Raw genomic sequence first — 19,891 nt, forward strand, 5'->3', positions numbered from 1 at the left:
GGGAGGGATAGTTAAACATAATAAACATGGACTTACCTCCTCCGGCGCCGCCGATGTCCCGCGCCGCGGTCACTTCGTTCACTTCGGTCCGCGTTGTGGACGGCTCCTCCCATCTGTCCCTATCTCTCAGCGTTGTAAGCGCTCCTGTGCGCACTGTTAGTGAAGCTGGCGCACGGAGAAGACGGGCCGCGGCGCGGGACATCGGCAGCACCGGAGGAGGTAAGTACATGTTTATTATGTTTAAATAGCCCTCCCCAGCCCGGCCATAAAAAAAAAATTAAACCCGGATAACCCCTTTAAAAAATAAAGAATTGTATAGCCTATTCCCAACGTGCGTTGTTATAGAACGGTGCGGCGGGTAGTGACTTGCCAACACGGTTCAGACACAGCGATCGGGGCAAGATGGCGGCTGTTCCTGACGGCCATCCATCCTGCCCCATGGAACAGAAGGGTTACGTCCCACCCACATGATCGCTGCTATTGGCTCATCAATTCAGACCAGCCAATAGCAGCGAATTTACTTATGACGTCAGTAATACCGATCACCATGTCTGTAGACACGGTGATCGGGGCAGGGTGGCGGCTGTTCCTGACAGCCACCAATTGTGCTTTGCGGTCCAGAGGGGTTTTGTTTCCCCCCTCTGTCCATGTTTGCCGCTATTTGCTGGTCGATTTGGTCCAGCCAAAAGCAGCAATATTCGTCACAATGGGCATCGCTAGGGTGAATAAAAGCAACACTTGGCGATAATTTCCCTACGAAAAACGAAGATTTGGTACAAAAGCGCTGGCCGTACACATTGTAGAGATGATGCTGTACAACTCTTACGAGCTGTTCCAATGTGCAGGTCCTGCCTTATCATTTCTCCGTTTTCAAGAGGAAGATATTAGGAAACTAATATTGGGACAAGAAGGACGGGACCCCAGTGCCTCTGGTTTAGATGTTCCTGTGTTTTGCCAGGACAGAATTTTCCCGGTGAATTCTGCTGCTTCTAATGGTAGGACTCAATAAAGAGTCTGTTCCAAAAGAGAAGTTAGGATGGACACTACATACTACTAAGAGACCTGCGACAACTCCAGAGTGACAAAAGTTTAGTTGGTCCCCTGGTATATTCTACCTCCTTATACGCAACACATTCACAATTCACGCCCAACCTGTTGTGAATTAATTTTCGGTAAAATTAATAATTGTAACAACTGGTAGGTTGCTCCCTATACCCCTCCATTATTTCATAAGGGGCGCCACATAACGGGCACTGAACTCTCCAGAAATAATTGCAATTTCCATCTTGGACTGCATTGCACATCATATTTGGAAACCACCTATATGTTCAAAATGCTCATTTCACCACGTGTATTACCCTACACCACATATTACACCTTGCTAAATTCCCCAAGGGGTGTACATTCAACAATTAGGGTCACTTTTTGGGTTTTCCTCTGTTTTGGTACCACTACGGCTCTCCAAATGTATCCTGACACATGTGAAGGATTTCTGTCAAATTTGGCCTCTAAAAGACAAACATCCCTCTTTTCCTCTACTGTGCGCCCATAAAGCATTTTATATGCACATGTGGGGTACTTCTACACTCGGGAGAAATAGTTTTACACCTTTTTTGGGGTTATTTAATATATTATCCCTTGTGGCTTACAAAAATTAGGGGTAAAGTGACATTTATAGGAAAATTTTCACCTTTTTAATGTTTAGGGCCTAATTGGATCATTTACCTGTACGGGCAAATACATATATAACACATTGCAAAATTCTCTAAGGGGTGTGCATTCAAAAATTAGGGACACTTTTATCGGCTTCTAAAAGGCAAACATCCCCCTTTCCTTTTACTGTGCGCCCATACGACATTTTATATACACATGTGGGGTACTTCTACACTCGAGAGAAATAGGTTTACACATTTTGGGGGGTTATTATATTTTTTTATCCCTTGTGGCTTACAAAAATTAGGGGTAAAATGACCTTTATAGGAAAATTTTTACCTTTTTCCTATTTAAGTCCTAATGAAATTAAACACCTTTACGGACAAATACACATATTACACCTTGCTAAATTCTCTAAGGGGTGTGCCTTCCAAAATGGTGACACTTGTTGGGGTTCCGCTCTGTTTTGGTACCACTACGGCTCTCTAAATGCATCCTGACACATGTAAAGGATGTATGTCAAATTTGGCTTCTAAAAGGCCAACGCCCCTCTTTCCCTTCTGAGCTTCACTGCGTACCCATACAACATTTTATTTGCATGTGTGGGGCAATTTTATACTCGGGAGAAATGCTAGTACACATTTTTGGGGGTTGTTTCATCTTTAATGCCTTATGGGATACAAAAATTAGCCGTAAAAGTGACTTTTTTGGGAAAATGTTCATCTTTTTCCTTTTAGGGACCTAATTGAAACAAACACCTGTAGGGGAAAATACACATATTACACCTTGCTAAATTCTCCAAAGGGTGCACTTTCCAAAATGGTGACACTTGTTGGGGTTCCCCTCTGTTTTGGTACCACTAGGGCTTTCCAAATGCCTCCTGACACATGTAAAGGATGATTGTCAAATCTGGCTTCTAAAAGGCCAAAGCCCCTCTTTCCCTTCTGAGCTTCACTGTGTACCCATACAACACTTTATATGCAAAAGTGGTGCAGTTCTGTGATTAGGAGAAATAGTTTTACACATTTATGGGGGTTGTTTCATCTTTTATCCCTTGTGGCTTACAAAAATTTGGGGTAAAAGTGACTTTTTTGAGAAAATTTTCACCCTTTTTCCCTTTTGGGGCCTAATTGAATCAAACATCTGTTGGGGGAAATACACAAATTACACCTTGCTAAACTCTCCAAGGGGTGTACTTTCCAAAATGGTGTCTCAAGTTGGGGCTTTCCTCTGTTTTGGTACCATTATGGCTCTCCAAATGCATCCTGTCACATGAAAACTTTTTCAGCCATATTTGCCCTCCAAAAACGAAACAACGCTCTTTCCATTCCAAGTGCCCCCCTGTGTCCGTACAGCAGGGTACAGTGACAAAATGGGTATTGGCATGCTCAGGAGGAATTGCCCTAAACATTGTAAAATGCATTTTCCTTTTTAACCCATTGTGAAGGTGCAAATTTTAGTGTTCAATGAATCTATAGTAAGATAAAATTACATTTCTGTAATTTCACTTTCATTTATCTTTCACCCTCATGAAACGCTCATAGGGTTAACAAAATTCCCAAAGGTTGTTTTGAATATTTTGAGGGGTGTAGTTTCTAAAATGGTGTCATTTGTGGGGGTTTCTTGTCATGTGGGCCTTATAAAGTCACTTCTAACTAAATTGACCCTCCAAAAGTAGGTTTTGATGATTTTCGTGAAAATCTGAAAAATTGCACCTAAAGTTATAAGCCTCCTAACATCCTAAAAAAGAAAATTTTTTTCTAAAAAGTAGAAAATTTTTAATTTGGAAAACATTGTTTTTTTCAAAATTTTTGCCAAATTTCCATTTATTTCATTAATAAATACTAAACATATTGATTAAATTTCTCAACCAACATGAAGTACAATGTGTCACGAAAAAACAATCTCAAAATCAACTGGATATGTTAAAGTGTTCCAAAGTTATAACCACTTAAATAGACACATGTCAGATTTTAAAAAATGGGCCGTGTCAGGAAGGTGAAAAGTGGCTTCAGCGTTAAGGGGTTAAAGCTACACATCATTGACTGTTTGGAACTGCAGGAAAAGTGAGAAGGTGTTGACAGAAGTGCATTATCTTTGGAGGTTATCCTGCTGTACTCACCATTCCTGGTTAGAGAGACCCTGGAGAGAATCTAAATTTGTCGTCCTTCTTTCAACTGTATTGGTGGCCTCAGGTGGCCGATACCATTGAAAGATGTGGAAGATGTGGTAGCAATAAGTTGCTCTTTAAAATACCATGTTGGCACTTCACAGTGAATAAGTGGATTTGGTCACTTGGTCTCTAAAAGCTTCGCCATCACTGCTCTATTGTGTAAACCCTCAATGAGATTGTTTTTAAAAATATTAAAAAGAAGGGGGCCTAATACTGAATCACATTCTCATTTTACTCACCAATGTCATCTTGCCGGATGAGCTTGAGACATGAGTTAACATATAGACAAAGATCTACCCTTTTTATTTATACTGGAAAGGATACAATTGCATAGAGGAATTGATCACGTACTTATAACCTACAAGTGAGGAGGCTCCTTATACCCACCTTCTGTTTAAAGAATCCAAATGGTTCTGATCCTTGAAAACTGTTCAGCCTGAAGGACTAAATTAAAAGTCCCATAGTTTGTTCTGTGCCCCCTCCTTCCTCTTAAAGTGGTACTCTTTTACCAGAAATAAGTTTAAGCAATGTTTTTATCACAGATTTTCTTTTGCGATGTTTTTATCTTACTAATTTTGTCTTTACCTTTTTATTTTAGGATCTCACAACCATTGGATATGGCATGTAGCACCAGAAGACAGATTGTGACTAACATGGTGGAAAAGTATCAGTCAACATGTCTCATGGTACTGAATGATGGGTCCTTCCCAGTCAATTTCTGGGTTGGAAAAATGGCCATGGCCATAGGTTGCCCTCTATGCCTTGGAGGTGCTGGCCTGACCTGCGGCAAGTGTCCTGTCATTAGTGTGTGTTCTACACTACCAGGGATGTCATTATCAACAAGAGTATCCAGCTATCTAGAGCCAATGTCGACATCCTTATGTTTATTAAGAGAAAGAGAGCAGGGATCCCACAGGACTTGAATGTGTCAGCAGCTGAGTGGTTAAAGTGTTGGCTACCTCCACCTCTTTCACTTACACCTATCATTTGACATCTGTTTCAAAATGATTATTTTATTTAGTTTGTTTTAATTTACACATTTTTAAAATATTTATTTATTTTATGTTATTAATGTAAGTACTTTCCCTAGTCCTATTTTTGCAGGGAAATTGCCTTGGTAACGTACAGATAGCCAATGTTTCTTCTAGCACCGTGAAAAAAACTGCATCTGGATACCCATAGGGGGAAATTTATCATACACTGGCACAGTGTGTGTGTTTCCCCCCCGCAGGGCGTTGATGTAGGAAGTAAGTGGTGCGGCTGCTGGGAAAAACTACATCCAGGCCAAAAACTGGTATAGAAGAATTGATACCCATAGCTTTTTTTTTCCAGCAGTGGGAATAATAGCTATTTTTGGATTCAGAGAGGATTTTTCCCCTATGACAGATTGGCTGAATGTGTCCAGGTTTTTTTTGCCTTCTTCTGGATCAACAGCATTAGCAATAGGGATCTATTCTCCTAAACCAACTAAACAATGAAAAAAGCAGTATTTATGCCCTAATATCAATTTGATGATGACCCTAATAATAACCAACTATAACTAGGACTCAGGACAGGAATCAGTGGGTTGATCCAGGGTCTTAGAACTGATTGTGTTTTCCTGGGGTCAAGAAGGAATTTTTTTCCCTATGCCACTAATTGACTGTGGCCAGGGGCTTTTGCTTTCTTCTGGATCAATATCTTTAGGTATAGGTATGTTTTATGGTTCTAGTAAAGTACACTGCTCAATTACCACATTATTATCCATGGTGTGCTTCACCTATGTGCAAGCACTTCTTGTCTCAATGCTTTCTAACTACTGCCACATTACATTGTGACCTTTGACATTTCAAACAACACAAAATTGCTGCCTCTCACAGCGGATACTTGCAGTGAGCGTACACTCATACATTCACAATGGGGCTCATTTACTAAGGGTCACATTCTGCACTTTCGTCGAACTTTGCACCTTTTTTGGGGATTGCACGGCTTGCACAGGTATAAAGAAAACTGATAATGAAGCACTCCGTAGATGTAGTAAAGTGAATTTATTACACCTTCATGATGCGACGTTTCGTCTATTCAATCAAGACATTCTCAAGCATAGTGAGGTAGCCGTCTGCCGCCTTAAATAGCGGTCAGGCAATTACCAGCACATGTGTACAGAAAGTGACAGCGTGTATACATATAAAACAACATTATTATACATTGTGGCCATAATAGCAAGTGAATACAGTGCAATAAACATTCAGTATCACGAGATTAAAGTGAGGTAAGACTTAGGGATAACTCACGCGTCCCTGTGGTTACCAATACAGCGTCAAACTCAATCCCGGGTTGATCATCCGAGTATGTGAAAAGTGCTCAAGTGCAATAAAGTGCAATGCATAAAAATGTGGGGCATACAAAACTCTATGAATATATTCAAATACAGAAAGAAAGACATATATTGGCTGCGCGGGCCACAGGCAGGTCTATCTGTGCCATTGCGTGATCAGAGAAAATAGTCCGCGTATGCGTGAAAGAGCTTGTATGTCAGTGGTGGCCATCTTGTGTACTGGAAAATCCCAAACATAGAACCCCGAGCAGTCCGGACACGTAAGGGACCAAGGACGACCTGGACGGGATATCGAGGGACGTCACGGGAAGGTGCCAGGTGGTCCAACGGTGAGCGAATGTCTGCAAGGTATGGACATCAACATGCTGCCAGATGGCCAGAAGAAATCCTGCCTGCTGTAAGTCCCGTCCGGGTACAATGCCCCCTTACTTGGATCCACCGGCTCCAATATATCCCAATCGTCTCATCGTCACCATCCGACATGGAAGTCCACGCGGTCCCAATATTGTGTCCGTTGGGTGCTACGAGGTATAGAGAAAGAAAGTATTAACACGGGCAACACCACTACATATGTAAAGCGTAAGGTATAAATTCATATGTTGTATCCCCAATATAAATAAATCATAATAAACAAAATTAAGTTGTTATTATATTAAAAAATAGTCACTGTACACAGAAAGGTTAAACAGGTACTTGTACAGATTATGGAAGCACGGAGTGATTCATAAAAATACATTTAGGGGAAGATCCCTATTAGAACCATGGGGGCTGAGGGTCCCCAGTTTATGGATCCACTGAACCTCCCTGCGTTTCAATAGTAGTTCCCTGTTACCACCTCGAGTAGGTGGGGGAATCCTGTCTACAATCATGAACCTGAGTTCATTCAGTGAATGACCAGCTTCAGAGAAATGACATGGGACAGGTAAATCAAGTTTGTTGGTACGTATGCTAGACTTGTGATTATTTAAGCGTAATCTACACTCAGTTGTCGTTTCACCGACATATAAAAGGTTACACGGGCACTGGAGTACATATATCACATAATCGCTTCTGCAGGTAAGTGCAAAGTTTATCTTAAATTTTTTACCAGTGGTTGGATGACAAAATGTCACCCTTCAGTAACAAAGAGCAGTTATCACAGGCCATACATGGAAAACACCCTTTCCGTGATGTTTTATTGTGGCCACATCAGTTTTGACCAACATGTCTCTTAAATTTTTGCTACGCCTATAGGAGATGAGTGGGGGTGACTGGAAGTGTGGTACATTTTTATAAAATGTTGTCAAAATGCACCAATTGCTGCGAATGATGGAGGCAATTCGTTGACTGCGTGGGGTATAAGTAGTCACTAGCGGTATATGAATGTTTTTGTTAGGCTCTCGCTTATTTGAAAGTAAAGACTGACGGTCTAACCCCTAATCCCTCTCTATATCTATATCTACAAGTGATTTGGGGTATCCCCTACTAACAAATTTTCTGCCCATTTTAAATAGTTCAGATTGCTGTATGTCAGCTTCATCCACAATCCTTTTGACCCTCAAGAGCTGACTATAAACACGATTGTTTTCTGTCTCAACTGTGCTGGCTTCCATGCACCAGTTGAGGGTGCCGACTGATTCAGACAGAGCGCAGGATTTAACATTCAAATTGTGTAGCAAGACCAGGCACTAACATGCTGAGGGAAGAAGAAGGTGAACTCTGGCGGACCTGAGCGGGGAAGCGACACATTCAGGGTATTGGGCGCCCGATCTTAGTGAATCGTGGTGCAGTGCATTATCATCGGAAAATGCACTTTAGTTGTACTCCAGCAGGAAAGTTAGTAAATGTGCCCCATTGTGCGCTTCATCATCATACGAGATAGAAGATGAGACATGCTGACAGATATCATCACATGTTTATAGGTTACTGGTAGATCACCTATCTTAGGCTTCTCAAAATTTTCAAATAAAAATGGCACTTTGATATACAACATATGCAGCTTTTTAAAATGTGATGTAAGCAGTCTCATCTTTTTCCCTCACCCTATCTGTATCCTTCGCATACCTGGGCAATGATCAAAAGCTTCTCAAATTCTATAGGCTTTCTATTTTCTGAATGGAATGGTAGGGGTCCTGCACTGTGTATTACTATGGAGAGAAGGCAGAGACTTGCTTTTGATGTATATACAGCTTTCATGAGGGAAGTAAATGTAGGCCAAATATTATGGTCATCTAAATTGCCTTTGACATTTTTACCAATATTTCAAATAATGTCTGTCCAAAACGAATACATGTTATGGGGTGCAGAGAGATCACAGACTTTAGTCTGTCTCATTAAGGAATGCAACATATTGACCAATTGTTATTAACCGAGGCTGCTCATAAACAGATGGTAGGTAATGTGTCATTCAGTGAGTCTCTGTCTGTAGGCCGTAGTACCAAATGGATTGCTGGATGGCTTTATAACACAGCTACTGAGAATAACTTGTCACAACAATCCACAATCCAGTAGTAGAAATTATAATATCTAGAAAGGGACAAAAACTATGGAAATACATCAAAAGAAATATCTTGGGATATTTCTAAATCACCACCCAAAATACAGAATTAGGCGTTTCTCTAATGTATGCTTGCTCGCGCCAGAACCCAGACAAAGTTAACCGCTGGCTGGAGAGGGGAAGTGCTCCTAACCTCTCCCCTCTACATAGGGAGCCATGTAGCCGGGCCGTATGTACAGCAAATGATAGACAATGCTATATTATTTTGTTGGCGCCAGAACAGTATGGGGACACATGTTGTGCTCATCGTACAGCGCCATCGTATTGTGCATCGCCAGGGGTGTACCAAGCCTGTCTGCTGCCTGAGGCGAGCCATAGAGAGACGACCCCCCCCCCCCCGCCCATATATGTAATATTTCAGGGAGTGTCAGGACCGGATCCATCATATTGGTTTGGTGTGAAAATAAAGCAATGCAAAATGCATACAGCATACCACCATGTAGTATAAAATGCATACGGTGTGCTGCCATGTAGTATTAAATGCATACAGCATGCAGCCATGTAGTATACAATGCATACAGCATACTGCCATGTAGTATTAAATGCATACAGCGTACCGCCATGTAGTATTAAATGCATACAGCGTCCCCCCATGTAGTATAAAATGCATACAGCATACCACCATGTAGTATTAAATGCATACAGCATACCACCATGTAGTATAAAATGCATACAGTGTCCCACCATGTAGTATAAAATGCATAGAGCGTACCACCATGTAGTATAAAATACATACAGCATCCCCCCATGTAGTATAAAATACATACAGCGTACCACCATGTAGTATAAAATGTATACAGCGTATCGCCATGTGGTATAAAATGCATACAGCGTATCGCCATGTGGTATAAAATGCATACAGCATATCGCCATGTAGTATAAAATGCATACAGCGTCCCCCCCATGTAGTCTAAAATGCATACAGAGTGCCCCCATGTAGTATAAAATGCATAAAGAGTGCCACCATATAGTACAAAATGCATACAGAGTGCCCCCATGTAGTATAAAATAGATACAGAATATCGCCATGTGGTATAAAATGCATACAGAATATGGCCATGTTGTATAAAATACATACAGCGTCCCCCCATGTAGTATAAAACGCATACAGCACCCCCCCATGTAGTATAAAGTACATACATCATATTGCTATGTAGTATAAAATGCATACAGCATATCGCCATGTAGTCTAAAATGCATACAGCGTCCCCCCCATGTAGTCTAAAATGCATACAGAGTGCCCCCATGTAGTATAAAATGCATAAAGAGTGCCACCATGTAGTACAAAATGCATACAGAGTGCCCCCATGTAGTATAAAATAGATACAGAATATCGCCATGTGGTATAAAATGCATACAGAATATGGCCATGTTGTATAAAATACATACAGCGTCCCCCCATGTAGTATAAAACGCATACAGCACCCCCCCCCATGTAGTATAAAGTACATACATCATATTGCTATGTAGTATAAAATGCATACAGCATATCTCTATGTAGTATAAAATGCATACAGCGTATCGGCATGTAGTAAAAAATACATACAGAATATTGCCATGTAGTGTAAATTACATACAGCGTACCACCATGTAGTATAAAATGTATACAGCGTATCGCCATGTGGTATAAAATGCATACAGCATATCGCCATGTAGTATAAAATGCATACAGCGTCCCCCCCATGTAGTCTAAAATGCATACAGAGTGCCCCCATGTAGTATAAAATGCATAAAGAGTGCCACCATGTAGTACAAAATGCATACAGAGTGCCCCCATGTAGTATAAAATAGATACAGAATATCGCCATGTGGTATAAAATGCATACAGAATATGGCCATGTTGTATAAAATGTATACAGCGTCCCCCCATGTAGTATAAAATGCATACAGAATATCGGCATGTAGTATATAATGCATACAGCATATCGCCATGTAGTATACAATGCACGCAGAATATCGCCATGTACTATATAATGCATACAGCATATCGCCATGTAGTATAAAATACATACAGCATATCCCCACGTAGTATAAAATGCATGTAGTGTATCGCCATGTAGAATAAACCGCATACAACGTGCCACCATGTAGTCTAAAATGCATACGGAATATCACCATGTAGTATAAAATGCATACGGAATACATATATACACATATAAACACATACAGATACACATAGACATCACATACATATACACATACACATCACATACATATACACATACAAATCACATACAGTACATATACACATTACATACACAAATCACATACATGTACACAAACATATACACATACATATATACATTACATACACACATGACATACATATACACATACATATACACATATATACACATACATAGACACATCACATACATATACACATACATATACACATATGAGGAGGAGGCCGGGAGCGGAGCAGAGTGGAGAGGGGGAGGGCGGAGCGGAGGAGGGGGGGAGCGGAGCGGAGCATAGCGAAGGAAGCGGAGATGAAAGGGACAGAGGGAGTGGAGGAGAGGGGGGAGCCGAGCGGAGGAGGGGGAGAGCGGAGATGAACGGGACAGAGGGAGCGGAGTGGAGTGGAGGAGAGGGGGGGCGGAGCCGAACGGAGGAGGGGGAGAGCGGAGATGAACGGGACAGAGGGAGCGGAGTGGAGGAGAGGGGGGAGCAGAGCAGAGGAGGGGGAAAGCGGAGATGAAAGGGACAGAGGGAGCAGAGCAGACAGGTGCTGAGGAAGATGTGGCGGCCAGCGGGTAAAAGGATGTGCCGGCTGGCGGGAAAGAGGATGTGCCAGCCGGCATGCAGGGGGGTGTGTCAGCCTGGGAGGGCGGTCAGGTGGACGGCAGGACAGGCCGGTGGGCGGCAGCAAGGTCCGGTTGGCGGCAGCACGGCAGCACGGGTGGGGGTTCCAGCAGCAGCATAGGCAGACTGGCGGGTGGCAGAATGGACGGCCGGGCGCACAATGCCGCCCCCTCGTCCAGCAGGTGGCGCGCCGCCTGAGACGAGATTCTCAACTCGCCTCATGGCAGGTGCGCCCCTGTGCATCGCACATTGCACTTCTGCGCGGCCTTGTGCTAGCTGCTGTCTGCTCGGCTAGCTTGCGGCTGCCTAAACATTTGTGTGAACAAGGCCTGTCTGACTGTACCTCAAATTTGACTCTAGTGTTATTACTAAAGATCACTGTATTGCATGGTGACCCCTGAAGGTTGCAACAGGACTTCAGATATTTACATGGCTTCAAATGTCACAGGATGACACACAATCACCAAGGCTGATTCTAGCCTTTTTGCTGCCTGAGGCAAAATTTAAATATGCTGCCTCAGGAGAGGACTTCTTTATGATTTCTCCTGGCCATAGTTTTTCTCTGCTGAATTTACAGTCAAACACCTTCAGCTCTATGCAGCACAACTCCACATTGCACCCCTAAAAATACCACTTACAGTATAATTACAGTATAATGGAGCGTGTTCCTAATATATATAAATATTATGCTCACAACACGACTGAACACAATATTGCTTGCATAAAACATTTTTTAGTCACCTAAATAAATTATTGTATACACCACCCAAAATGTATTAGGTGCTCTAATTTAGCCCTCCCCAGTAATACACAGCCTTCCCCCAGAAATACACAGCCTCTCCCCTGTATACAAAGCTTTTCCGCTTTATACACAGCCTTCGCCCAGTAAATACAGGCTCCACCCAGTATACACAGCCTCTCCCCTGTATACATAGCCTTTGCACTGTATACACAGCCTTCCCCAGTAAATACAGCCTCCACCCAGTATACACAGCCTCCCACTGTACACACAGCATCCCCTATATACACAGCCTCTGCCCATTATGCACAGCCTCCCCCTGCATACAAAGCTTCCCCTGTTCAACAGCTTCCCCAGTATACACAGGCGTCCCCCATTATACACAGCCTCTCCCTGCATACAAAGCATCCCCCAGTATACACAGCCTCCCCCTGTATACACAGCCTTCCCAGTGTACACAGCCAACCCAGCAAATATAGCCCCCCAAGTCAACACAGCCCCCCTTGCATACAAATCCTCCCCTGTATACACAGCCTCCCCAGTATACACAGCCTTCCCCCAGTATACACAGCCTTCCCCAGTAAGCACAGCCTTCCCCAATAAGCACAGAGTATACACAGCCTCCCCTGTATACACAGCCTACCTAGTATACACAGCCTCCCCTGTATACACATCCTCCCCAGTATACACAGCCCCCCCTATTACACACAGCCTCCCCTGCACACATATCCTCCCAAGTATACACAGCCTGTCCCCTGTATACACAGCCTCCTCTTGTATACACAGACTTCCCAGCATACACAGCCTCCCCAGTATACACAGCTTCCCACTATTATACACAACTTCCCCCTGCACACATATCCTCCCCAGTATACACAGCCTCCCCCCTGTATACAAAGCCTCCTCTTGTATACACAGCCTTCCCAGTATACACAGCTTCCCCAACAAACATAGCCTCCCAAGTATACATAGCCTCCTCAGTATACACAGCCTTCCCAGCATACATTACCTCCTCAGTATACACAGCCTCCCCAGTATGGGTGGCACGGTGGCTGAGCGGGTAGCACTTCTGCCTTGCAACACTGGGGTCCTGGGTTCGAATCCCACCCAGGTCAACATCTGCAGTGAGTTTGTATGTTCTCTCCGTGTTTGCCTGGGTTTCCTCCAGGTACTCTGGTTTCCTCTCACACTCCAAAACATACTGTTAGGTTGTTTAGATTGTGAGCCCCGTGGGTACAGGGACCAATTTGACATGCTTTGTGCAGCGCTGCGTAATCTGTGTGTGTTATATAAATAAAGAATTATTATTATTATACACAGCCTCCCCAGCATACAGAGCATCCCCAGTATACACAGCCTCCCCAGTATACACGACCTCATCAGTATACACAGCCTACCAAGCACACAGAGCCTCTCCAGTATAGACAGCCTCCCCAGTATACACAGCCTCCCCAGCATACCCAGTATACAGTATACACATACCATACATTGCTTCCTCAGTATACACAGCCTCCCCAGCATACAGAGCCTCCCCAGTATACAGAGCCTCTCCAGTATAGACAGCCTCCCCAGTAAACACAGCCTCCCCAGCATACAGAGCCTCCCCAGTATACACAGCCTCCCCAGTAAACACAGCCTCCCCAGTATACACAGCCTCCCCCCAGTATACCCAGCCTCCCCCCAGTATACCCAGCCTCCCCCCTGTATACACAGCCTTCCCCAGTAAGCACAGCCTCCCCCCCCCAGTATACACACCCTCCCCTGTATACACAACCTCCCTAGTATACAAAGCCTCCCCCAGTATACACAGCCTCCCCCCATTATACACAACCTCTCACTGAATACAAAGCCTCCCCTGTATACACAGCCTCCCCAGTATACACAGGCTCCACCCTATTATACAGAGCCTCCCCCGGCACACATATCCTCCCCAGTATTTACAGCCTTTCCCCTGTATACACAGCCTCCTCTTGTATACACAGCCTTCCGAGTATACACAGCCTCCCCAGCAAACATAGCCTCCTCAGTATACACAGCCTCCCCAGCATACACAGCCACTCCAGTATACACAGCCACTCCAGTATACACAGCCTCCCCACTATACACATCCTCCTCACCATACATAGCCTCCCCAGTATATACAGCCTCCCCAGCATACACAGCCTCCTCAGTATACAGAGCCTCCCCAGTATATACAGCCTCCCCAGCATACAGAGCCACTCCAGTATACACAGCCACTCCAGTATACACAGCCTCCCCACTATACACAGCCTCCCCACCATACATAGCCTCCCCAGTATATACAGCCTCCCCAGCATACACAGCCTCCTCAGTATACAGAGCCTCCCCAGTATATACAGCCTCCCCAGCATACACAGCCTCCTCAGTATACAGAGCCTCCCCAGTATATACAGCCTCCCCAGCATACACAGCCTCCTCAGTATACAGAGCCTCCCCAGTATATACAGCCTCCCCAGCATACACAGCCTCCTCAGAATACAGAGCCTCCCCAGTATATACAGCCTCCCCAGCATACACAGCCTCCTCAGAATACAGAGCCTCCCCAGTATATACAGCCTCCCCAGCATACAGAGCCACCCAGTATACACAGCCACCCCAGTATACACAGCCTCCCCAGTATACACAGCCTCCCCAGCATACATAGCCTCCTCAGTATACATAGCCTCCCCATGTATACGTAGCCATGACACGCCCCCCCCAAAAAATCTTGTATCCTCCCCTGCAACTCCCTCCTCTTCTCCCGCCGGCAGCTGCGTCTACTGTATAGTGAGACAGGCCAGCACACGTGATAATGTTACCACGCCAAAAGTGCCACGTCTGACAGCACCCTTAGGCTACCTGCTCACCTCAGGGGGCATTTATTATTGACTTTCCACCAGAACCACCTTATTACGTGTCGGTGCCACAATATTGGTGATTTTCCGACACAATTTTTTCTTTTCTTGGGCGCACAATTTGGGTGCCACATGGATTACACACACTTTACAACTCTGGATGGATTTCAATAGGACTAAAGGTGACCAGCACACATCGTGTCTGACAAATAGGACATGTCTTATATCTGACACAATGGGACTCATTTACTTAGTTCACCATTGTCCGACAATAATGCACTGCGCCGCGATTCACTAAGACTGTGCACCTGATACCCTATATGTGTTGTGCATGATACCCTATGTGTAAGTGCATGATCTTGGGACAAAAATTGATCAGTCTGATCGTCCGACGGCACGTCCCCAATTTATGTCACTGCGCCAAAAAAAAACGATTGTGTCCGTCAAAATCCCAGTGCAGACACTTGCTCAATACCTGTGTAATCCCCGAAAAAGAAAAAGGTGCACAGTCCGACGAAAGTGTGACACGTGACCCTTATGAGCCCCAGGGCGTCCAAGCGCAAAATAAACAGGGAGTTGGAAAAACACACAATGGGCAGGACTTCACTTACAACTATCAGGCGTCAAACGTAAAAAAAAACGTTTTACATACATCCTGAAAAACGTGTTGGGACAAGAAGTATCCCCAAATATGGAAAAACACTATTTTTCAGTATATTTCGTAATTTGTCATAGGAAGCAGACGGTATTGGCTTCTAAGTACACAAGGAGTGAACTCATACATATAAAGGGAATAGGGTAGCAGATGTCAGAGGTTATCATTTACAGTACTAGATACAGATAATCGCATGTGTGAGCTACAGAAATATTGCATACACACTGTGTTGCGATCATACCGCAGCAGTGTGTGTTATGTGTACAAGCCTCTATCTGCGCATCACGTGACCTGATTGTATATCTGATTAATAGGTAATAAGGAAGGGGGCGGGTCCACGTGTCACCGCTTGTGGACATGTAATGTGGCGATGGGCGTGGCCAAGCAGGTCCCGGTTGCCGGCGGTTCGATGCGGGCTGCAGGTTCGGGAGTATCCGGAGAAGGTGTACGGAGATAAGAGACTGGGGGCTGCCAGGGAGTGACTGCAGCTCTGGACGTGGGGAGGGCCCGGGGCGGGCTGTCACATCGCCAGGGCCGGTTCCCAGTGCTGCAGAGGGAGCCGGCCTGGGGGAGAGGCTGAGGACACTGCCCGGAGAGACGGCAAGGAGGCGGCTGCTGCAGGTAGGACGGGGCCAGGGCATCCTCAGGGTGATCTACCGCAGTGTGCAGAGCAATGCAGAGGCAGAGATCATACATAATGCAATGTCATACACTATGTGATACCCGACTGCAGGGAGCTATAGATCCATTACATTACACAGGCAGATCTGCTGGGGCAGGAGATGTAGTAACCCTGGGGTGCTGGCTGTCAGGTGGTGGATCACTGTTATCACTGCAGTAAGGTGTCATTCACACTGGATATAAGGACATAGCAGTTGTAGGGGCTTCAGAACTTTCTACAATCTGCCCCCTTTGTATAACAGCAGCAAGTAATAGTCATTTGGAAAATCCAGAAAAGTGACAATAAGAAGTAGATGTAGAAGATGTGCCCCTTAGAAGGGCTTCTGCTGGTTGTCACTTTGTTCCCTTCTTGTACCTTGTGTCAGACAATGACTGGAGCACTGCTGTAAGGTGACTCCCCACGGATACTATAAATACTATGTACATCCGCATGGCACAGGGGTAATCTGGGTCATACACAATGTGATCCGCAATGAATCCGGCTTCAGAGTTATACTGTCTGTCTTCCTTTTGTGTGGCACCGTTATCTCATGCCGAGGGAATGAGCTACTGCGCGTTACATGTCTGTGCGAGGCTCTGCGCGTTACATGTGCGTGTCTGTGCGAGGCTCTGCGCGTTACATGTGCGTGTCTGTGCGAGGCTCTGCGCGTTACATGTGCGTGTCTGTGCGAGGCTCTGCGCGTTACATGTGCGAGGCTCTGCGCGTTACATGTGCGTGTGCGCGGCTCTGCGCGTTACATGTGCGTGTCTGTGCGCGAGGCTCTGCGCGTTACATGTGCGTGTCTGTGCGCGAGGCTCTGCGCGTTACATGTGCGTGTCTGTGCGCGAGGCTCTGCGCGTCACGTGTGCGAGGCTCTGCGCGTCACGTGTGCGAGGCTCTGCGCGTCACGTGTGCGAGGCTCTGCGCGTCACGTGTGCGAGGCTCTGCGCGTCACGTGTGCGAGGCTCTGCGCGTCACGTGTGCGAGGCTCTGCGCGTCACGTGTGCGAGGCTCTGCGCGTCACGTGTGCGAGGCTCTGCGCGTTACGTGTGTGTGTGCGAGGCTCTGCGCGTTACGTGTGTGTGTGCGAAGCTCTGCGCGTTACATGTGCGTGTCTGTACACAAGGCTCTGCGCGTTACATGTGCGTGTCTGTGCGAGGCTCTGCGCGTTACATGTGCGAGGCTCTGCGCCGTACGCGTGTGTGTCTGTGCGCGAGGCTCTGCGCCGTACGCGTGTGTGTCTGTGCGCGAGGCTCTGCGCCGTACGCGTGTTGCGTTATACATGTGTCTGCGTTATACGTGTGTCTCTGCTGCATAGGTAATGCACAGGGATCTGCAATATTGTTCTGTAGTCAGCACTTATGTATGAAATGTCAAGTATGTCAGTAGGAGGATTTGTCTAGGAATGGTCGGGAGGAGCGCAGGATTCTTGTTTATGAAGAGGAGGATCCAGGGACTGTGTGTGACAAGGAACATGTGTCACAGTGTGTATAATACTCTATGTGACCCCAGGCTACTGCCACCGCGAGGTCTCCAGGCCGTAGGCTTTACAGGTTCTCACAGCAGTGTCCGCTGAGGATAGTCATGTGTGGAGAAGACCTGACAATGGATGTTTTCTGCTGTTTGTACGCTGGCTGCTAGTCTTGTACATTGTGCAGTCTGCTTACAGCTAGATTATGGTGTTGGTGGGATTATAGAAATGCTGCTCTAAGTGCTATTTTAAAGCAACACATTCTTGATTTCTTGGGAGTGGAGAAAGAGGTAAAACATGTGCAAAGGGGAGGATATCTTTAGAGCTCCTCTTGGTCCTACATTTCTTCCTGTACAGGTGAACCATAGCGAGATGCTACAACACTAGTCCAACTGTTTTGTTGTCCTCAAAAGGCCGATATGATTGAAAGTCGTGATAGAACAGGTAGCAATAAATAACTACTTACCATAAGTTGCTGTACTGGCATTTTGCAATAAATAAGTGTGTTTTGGTTGTAGTTTGGGCACCCGGTCTCTAAAAGGTTCGCCATCACTGCTCTAGAGTATTTTTACCCTAGACAGTCTGATTGTTCGTACCATGTACTGCAATACTACTGTGTTGCTGTATATGGCATTCTTACACATGAATGCATTATTACAATGTGCCACTGACATTACAAAGACCCCAAGCTGTCATGGTAACCGATCACCCCGATCATGGGGAGCGACTGTCAAAAACTAGATGGCGGTGCCCACGCATCGCTGGATTTTGACTGCCACCGGCAATCAAAGGGTTAACACACTTTAAAAGCGCTGGGTGTTTGCAGCAATATGGGGTGAGCCCTCTTCATACGTCTTTAACCCCTTAAGGTATAAGGGGTCTATGAAGAAGGCTCACGGGCTGAATCCTCTTCATACAAAGGTGGGGGTTTTTGCATTTTGCAGAAAACCCCCACCGCTAATAACCGCGGTCGGTGCTTGCCCCGATCGCGGCTATTAACCCTGTCATTGCGGCCGGCAGTGTTTAAAAGACGGCGGCGCGCAGGCGCCGCCATCTTTTTTACGATCACCGCGCCCCCGAACGTCATCGGGGGCCGGTGATCGGTTGCCATGGTAGCCTCGGGTCTTCTTTTGACACGAGGCTACATGGCTTCTGGAGATCCGTTACAATGAGCCAGTGGCTCATTGCAATGAATGTGCTGCAAAAATGCCATATATTGCAATACAGAAGTATTGCAGTATATGGTAGGAGCGATTTGACCATCTAGGGTTAATGTACCCTAGATGGTCTAAGAAATAGTGGGGAAAAAAAAGTTTAAAAAATAAAAAAAAATTAATAAAATATTAAAAATTCAAATCACCCCCCCTTTCCCTAGAACTGATATAAAACATAATAAACAGTAAAAATCACAAACATATTAGGTATCGCCGCGTCCCAAAATGCCCGATCTATCAAAATATAAAAACGGTTACGGCCGGTGGTGACCTCCGAGTCAGGAAATGGCGCCCAAATGTCTGAAATGCGACTTTTACACCTTTTTACATCACATAAAAAATGTAATTAAAAATGATCAAAATGTCGCACAGACCTCAAAATGGTAGCAATGAAAACGTTGCCTCATTTTGCAAAAAATGACCCCTCACACAGCTCCGTACCACAAAGTATGAAAAAGTTATTAGCGTCAGAAGATGGCAAAATTTTTTTTTCTTTTTTGTAAAAATTCGTTTAATTTTTGAAAATGTATTAAAACGCAATAAAACCTGTATAAATTTGGTATCACCGCGATCGCACCGAACCAAAGAATAAAGCTGAGGTGTTATTTTGAGTGCACAGTCAAAGTCGAAAAAACTGAGCCCACAAGAACGTGACATTTTTTTTTCAATTTTTCCACACTTGGAATTTTTTTTCAGCTTCGCAGTACACGGCATGTTAAAATAAATAACATTACGGGAAAGTAAAATTTGTTACGCACAAAATAAGCCCTCACACAGGTCTGTACACGTAAAAATGAAAAAGTTAAGGATTT

The 19,891-nt window shown here is 44.9% G+C and overlaps 1 protein-coding gene across 4 annotated transcripts in view; it reads left to right on the forward strand.

Annotated features, from left to right (window-relative positions):
- The first annotated feature begins 16,083 nt into the window (after positions 1–16,083).
- TANC2 (tetratricopeptide repeat, ankyrin repeat and coiled-coil containing 2) overlaps positions 16,084–19,891 on the forward strand; it is a 269,159-nt gene continuing 265,351 nt past the window's right edge. For all 4 annotated transcript variants that reach the window (XM_072111162.1, XM_072111165.1, XM_072111166.1 and 1 more), the window contains exon 1: positions 16,084–16,354. The gene's annotated coding sequence lies outside the window, so the exon portion shown is untranslated. The remainder of the gene's footprint in view (positions 16,355–19,891) is intronic.

The sequence above is a fragment of the Engystomops pustulosus genome, chromosome 6, assembly GCF_040894005.1.
Source record: "Engystomops pustulosus chromosome 6, aEngPut4.maternal, whole genome shotgun sequence".
In the NCBI taxonomy this organism is placed as follows: Eukaryota; Metazoa; Chordata; class Amphibia; order Anura; family Leptodactylidae; genus Engystomops; species Engystomops pustulosus.